Source organism: Epinephelus lanceolatus, chromosome 2 (assembly GCF_041903045.1).
Source record: "Epinephelus lanceolatus isolate andai-2023 chromosome 2, ASM4190304v1, whole genome shotgun sequence".
NCBI lineage: Eukaryota > Metazoa > Chordata > Actinopteri > Perciformes > Serranidae > Epinephelus > Epinephelus lanceolatus.
In genome coordinates this window covers 2588071-2594760 of record NC_135735.1, presented here as the reverse complement: position 1 = coordinate 2594760, position 6690 = coordinate 2588071, and the positions used below count along the sequence as shown (strand labels likewise).

At 40.4% G+C, this 6690-nt stretch overlaps 1 protein-coding gene across 1 annotated transcript in view; it reads right to left on the bottom strand.

Moving 5' to 3' along the window:
• Positions 1-3390: 3390 nt before the first annotated feature.
• The window catches only part of LOC117259205 (interleukin-25-like), a 30071-nt gene continuing 26771 nt past the window's right edge, over positions 3391-6690 (bottom strand). Inside the window, exon 5 of the transcript XR_013492455.1 lies at positions 3391-3720. The gene's annotated coding sequence lies outside the window, so the exon portion shown is untranslated. The remainder of the gene's footprint in view (positions 3721-6690) is intronic.

Below are 6690 nucleotides of genomic sequence, written 5' to 3'. Positions count from 1 at the left end.
GTTAAAGTGATGGGATTGTAGTCAGCGTGCTGCTCATGTCTGCAGGGGTCCACTCGGCCCTCTGAACATCTGAACATTAATAAATGTGAAAGTCAGTAAATACAGAAAAAGATGATGAAAATATTCTTCATTCATTGTCTGTATATTTATTCTTTTTTGGCAAAATTTAAATTGATGTATTTGTTTTTCAGTTTTTAATGCACATTAATTCATTTACATATTTATTACCTACTGTATGTCCCTTTGGGGCTTCCATATTCTTGCTCTGGTCTGGATGGACCGGACCGTTTTTAAGTACTCAGGTTTCTTGGAGGGATGTTTTTCTGCCTTTGAGGTGGTCTACCACATCTCACATAAAGACCATACATAATAAAATATGAACACTCTTCATCACAGAACAGGTTTCAGGTCTTAAGAGTAATGTTTATCTGTATCACAGGGATTATCTGTGGCTGTGAATGCTCCTTCTGTCCAAACAGGTCTTGAATAGATCTGAAAGTGATATCGACGTAGGTGTTCAGGGACAAAAGACTTTGTTTTGTGCTAAAGACTTCTAGACTTCAGCACCTCCTCTTGGCTCTGGTTTCAGAAAATCTAGTTCGTGATGAAAGACTTTGGACAATCACAGGTTGTTTCAGCCAGAGGACGTTTCCTCTACAAATGTAGAAGTGCGTGCACATTGTGGAGAAAGTTTCTGTTCCAGCATTGACAACAACTGCCTACACTGCAAAGCAACCCAAAAAGGAAGACAGACTTTTAAAAAAGAGTCTGAAAGAAAGTCTGAAAATAAACTAAATAAAACACACGTCAATATCAGCGAAGTGTTTCAGAGATGGAGAGAAAATGTTGCTTAGCCGATAGTTTAGCCGAACTGGAGCCGGTTCCCGGTGGTACTGCTCCGTTTGGCCTGTATCCATAAGCTTTATGGAAATGTGCAGAAATACGGACGAAATGAATGCAGAGCACGGACAGAAGGCTCCGTCCGTATCCGGATCCGTATTTAATGCTGAGCATAAATGGGCCTTAATGCTGGTGACATGTTTATATTTCATTTATTGTCAGACTCTTTTTCAGACTCTCTTCTTGATAAGTCCGATAGTTGGACAACCCGCTCTACCTTCTGAGCCACAGCCACCAGGGGGTAGTCACAAGGGTATTTTGATTTGGTTTCCCATCACTGACATTTAACTCATTTTAGAAAGACAAATATTTAGAGTCGCTGTGGACAAGAGGAACGACAGCAGCTTCAAATAACGCCTTCAGTGTACATATGGGCGTGTCAGTACTGTATTAAGATAAACTTTAAGTTATTTAATCATCAGAGTCGCTGTGTCACAAAGCAAACACCTAATATATAACTGGGGCCATTGTTGAGGTTGACTGATTACAGGATGAGATGTTTCAGGGTCTGGAACTGTTCCCTGGTTCAAACCCGACTGTTGGTCTGAACAGGACATGGATGATCACGTAACAAAGACTTGTTTAGCTCTGGTCACGTGTCTGAAAGCAGCGTTTACACACCGCCGGCCTCCACCCACCTCTGTTATCACTGTCAGACCTACAAACACACAGAACCTGCTTAGACAAATAACACAAACTTGCTGGACTTAATCTCTGCACTGCTTTGTCCGTCCCCAACAGAAAATCTGTCAACAGAAGCTTGTATGGATATATACAGTACAGGCCAAAAGTTTGGACACACCTTCTCATTCAATGCGTTTTCTTTATTTTCATGACTATTTACATTGTAGATTCTCACTGAAGGCATCAAAACTATGAATGAACACATGTGGAGTTATGTACTTAACAAAAAAAGGTGAAATAACTGAAAACATGTTTTATATTCTAGTTTCTTCAAAATAGCCACCCTTTGCTCTGATTACTGCTTTGCACACTCTTGGCATTCTCTCCATGAGCTTCAAGAGGTAGTCACCTGAAATGGTTTTCCAACAGTCTTGAAGGAGTTCCCAGAGGTGTTTAGCACTTGTTGGCCCCTTTGCCTTCACTCTGCGGTCCAGCTCACCCCAAACCATCTGGATTGGGTTCAGGTCCGGTGACTGTGGAGGCCAGGTCATCTGCCGCAGCACTCCATCACTCTCCTTCTTGGTCAAATAGCCCTTACACAGCCTGGAGGTGTGTTTGGGGTCATTGTCCTGTTGAAAATAAATGATCGTCCAACTAAACGCAAACCGGATGGGATGGCATGTTGCTGCAGGATGCTGTGGTAGCCATGCTGGTTCAGTGTGCCTTCAATTTTGAATAAATCCCCAACAGTGTCACCAGCAAAACACCCCCACACCATCACACCTCCTCCTCCATGCTTCACAGTGGGAACCAGGCATGTGGAGTCCATCCGTTCACCTTTTCTGCGTCTCACAAAGACACGGCGGTTGGAACCAAAGATCTCAAATTTGGACTCATCAGACCAAAGCACAGATTTCCACTGGTCTAATGTCCATTCCTTGTGTTTCTTGGCCCAAACAAATCTCTTCTGCTTGTTGCCTCTCCTTAGCAGTGGTTTCCTAGCAGCTATTTGACCATGAAGGCCTGATTGGCGCAGTCTCCTCTTAACAGTTGTTCTAGAGATGGGTCTGCTGCTAGAACTCTGTGTGGCATTCATCTGGTCTCTGATCTGAGCTGCTGTTAACTTGCGATTTCTGAGGCTGGTGACTCGGATGAACTTATCCTCAGAAGCAGAGATGACTCTTGGTCTTCCTTTCCTGGGTCGGTCCTCATGTGTGCCAGTTTCGTTGTAGCGCTTGATGGTTTTTGCGACTCCACTTGGGGACACATTTAAAGTTTTTGCAATTTTCCGGACTGACTGACCTTCATTTCTTAAAGTAATGATGGCCACTCGTTTTTCTTTAGTTAGCTGATTGGTTCTTGCCATAATATGAATTTTAACAGTTGTCCAATAGGGCTGTCGGCTGTGTATTAACCTGACTTCTGCACAACACAACTGATGGTCCCAACCCCATTGATAAAGCAAGAAATTCCACTAATTAACCCTGATAAGGCACACCTGTGAAGTGGAAACCATTTCAGGTGACTACCTCTTGAAGCTCATGGAGAGAATGCCAAGAGTGTGCAAAGCAGTAATCAGAGCAAAGGGTGGCTATTTTGAAGAAACTAGAATATAAAACATGTTTTCAGTTATTTCACCTTTTTTGTTAAGTACATAACTCCACATGTGTTCATTCATAGTTTTGATGCCTTCAGTGAGAATCTACAATGTAAATAGTCATGAAAATAAAGAAAACGCATTGAATGAGAAGGTGTGTCCAAACTTTTGGCCTGTACTGTATATATATATATATATATATATATATATAATCTACAATAAACAATATAAACCTCCTTTTTAAGATCAGAATCCAGTTTATTGCTAATTAAGTTTTTTCACAAAGAAGGAATGTGCTTTGGGAAATTGGTGCATAACATAATGAGAGTGCATGACATTAAAAAATAAAAGCAAGTATCAGCAAGTGAATTTTTACAATGGATCTGAAGGAATATAAAAAGCTGTGCAATTTTCAGAAGTGGTAGTTTGTGTAGGAATGTGCAGAGATTCACGATACTGTTACGAACACGAGGGAAACCCAAGTGCAGGACACAGGATGGGGAGGATGAAAGAAGCCTTATTGTCACAAGGAACAGGAATAATTGGGGTCCAGGGTCCGTGGTGTGCAGGTGAAGCTGGTTGGCAGGTGAGTAATGATCCTGAACATGGAAAAAACAACAACTCAGGGGCACAAAAAAGGAGTAGTGAGTGACAACAGCCCCGCCCACATTTAGAGGCATGGAGAGAGGACCTGCATGAATACATCAAAACTGAGGACTGAGGGCATGTACTAAAGCACAGTCACAAACAGTTAACACGCTTCTTAAATTACTGCATTTTAACTGCTTGATGTGAGCGTATATAACCCCAGAAAAGCTCAATAAATACAGTAAGCTATACCTGATTTATGTATGAAATGCAGAAAAGAAAAAGATTCACTCCACTGTTTTTGGCAGTGAACTCAAAGTATGTTAACACTGTGACACTGGCATTTAGATGATGACATAAAAAAATCCTGAAACAGTGCTTTAAACAAGTAAAAACATAATAAATGAACTAATAAAAACATAGTTATTAATACTATATTCCATTCATGCAGCTGATATATCCCTCTGAATCCTCCACACTGCACCTTTAAGTAAAAGACCTCATGATGCACCTCTGGATTTGAATTTACTGCCATGTAAATGTCAACATTCGTAACCGATTTGTATAACAACCAGCACACATGTTCTGCTCCCTTTTACAATATTCCCTTCAACTATAAAACATGTTAGTGGTGTTTCCCTGTGTGGTCACTCAGCAGCTCCTTGTTTCCAGGTTGGTCAATGATTTCCCCAAACCTGCAGCAGAACGTTCAGTTTTTAAGAAACTGTCAGCTGACGCTGGTGAGAGCGAGTCCACCTGTGGAATTAAAACTTCAACCAGCTCCTCTGAGAGGTCACACAGGTTTATATATACAACACACCTCCTCCACCAGGAGTTAAACTTTGTCCCTATGGAGCTGTGGAGGGGGGAGATGTGGAGCGGGAAGTGTTGGTCGTCTGATTAATAACTCAGCTTTGGAAGGGCTGCATTATGGTCCAGTGTGCCAGGGAGGTGGAGGTTGTTAAACTATAACGGCAACCGGCCGTGTATAATGCCGACATTGACACCTTTTTCGTTGGTTTCTGACGCCACAAGTCACTGCCCAAGTGCCAGATTTCAACAACTTTGGGGTGAGACTGGGCTCCTTTGAGTTAGCTTCTAACTGCTAACAGCTACTTTTTAAATCTCCCATGGTGGGTCACATGCATAACATGCTGTTAATTAAATAACACACCTGGTGGCGAAGTTGTGGAGATGGAGAAGTTAGTTTGAAGAACCCTGTAAGACAATATCTGTTTCTGTATTTTTAAATGTTGCTTCCACTTTATGGCTCGTCAATTAATCATCATGTCATTTTATCAGCACACCTGCTTTAAGGTAAACACATCACAGTCGTTTATTGAGTCCAGAGTTTCAGGCAGAGTGAGTCATACAGGGAAGAGACAGTGTCTGCTGATCTGTGATGAATGATATGATCTCACATGTTCTGCTGCTGCTCATGACACGGCTCTGATGAACGACTGATTCTAGTTAATGAATGAATGAACAAATTAAACATTTAAACTCTGAGGGGAATTTGCCTTGGACAAATCAGCCTAAACGAGTATCACAAACACATCAACTGTTAACACATAAAAAAACCCCACATGGGTCATAAAAAAAACTTTATAAAACATCATGAAAGCATCATCACTGGGAATCTGATAAAGGACTGAGAGTGAGAGAATCTGTTATTTCTGAGTAACACACCGCCGCTATGGACGCAGTGATGCCATTTGGAGCCAGAATAAGCACCACGCCCCCTTCAAAGACTTTTCAAAGAAACCTGATGTCCTTCACGGGGATGTTGTCAAGGTTGACACCTTCGCCATCTCAAAGACATCTCTGAAGGAATGTCCTGAGACTCTGATGGCACCTGACGCACCTTGGCAGCTCGGACTGGGGTAATCTGCCTTCATTATCTCTGGTGTCCCTGAACTCACCATGGACCTGGGCAGGGATGGGCAGTTTTTCTATTACTTGTATTTAAAATACGCATTTCAATTACATGAGTATTTTGTAATTTGTATTTGATAAGGCCGATAAAAAGCAAATGTAATTTGTAACAAAATACTTTTGAGTGGAGTAATCTTGTATTTAAAATACTCAAAATACTTTCTCCATGAATAAAAAAACAAAAATAACAGGCTACACATTCTTATAATATTGGATGTAACAATATTTTTTTACTTTTTTTTTTATTATTTTCATCTATATGTTTTTTAAACTTGGGCCCTTCAGTGACCTAGTGGTCTGCTTTACTGGACTGTGCATAACATAGGAAACTGTAAGTTGTTGTGGTTGATGCTTGGGATGCGTCTGCTACAAATGAATTGCCTCACGTGGGATCAATAAAGTTCTCTGAATCTAAATCTGAATCAATAAATAATATTTTAGTGTAGCCTACATGTCCCTGGCTTTTTTTTCTCTTTTTCATTTGAAAAAAGTTGAACACAGGCTCCAAAGGCTCCAAGTTAGCCTAACCCTAACCCTAGTACCATCCCACCGGCCAACGAAAGAGAGAAATGTATAGGTTACTCACTTGTTGTTACGTTAGCCTACGTGTTCACTTTTGTATTCATTAACCATTTATTTTTTATTCATTTTTCTGTGCAGAGCTTGATGTTTTTATTTGTATGACTTTTATAGTACACATAGGCCTAATGCTATTCATATGTTAATATCACAGTGTCTGTGAATATTTTATTTGTTGATACAAAAAATAAATGTATGGGCTGCTAAGTCTGGTTAATAAATATATATATATATATATATATATATATATCAAGTTAATCAATCATATATATCATAATCAAGTTGTTGTCTTTTAATGGCTTTGCTTAGTTGCACTTAGTTAGTTCTGTGACTGTTCTGCCTTTTTGTGGGGTTCACCAGAGCTTTGTGTGTATCCTACAGCCCAGACCTGAATACTCTGTTTCACCAAATTGTGAGAAAACAAGCGCAAATTTGCAATAGCTGCAACCAAATTTGCTACTATCACG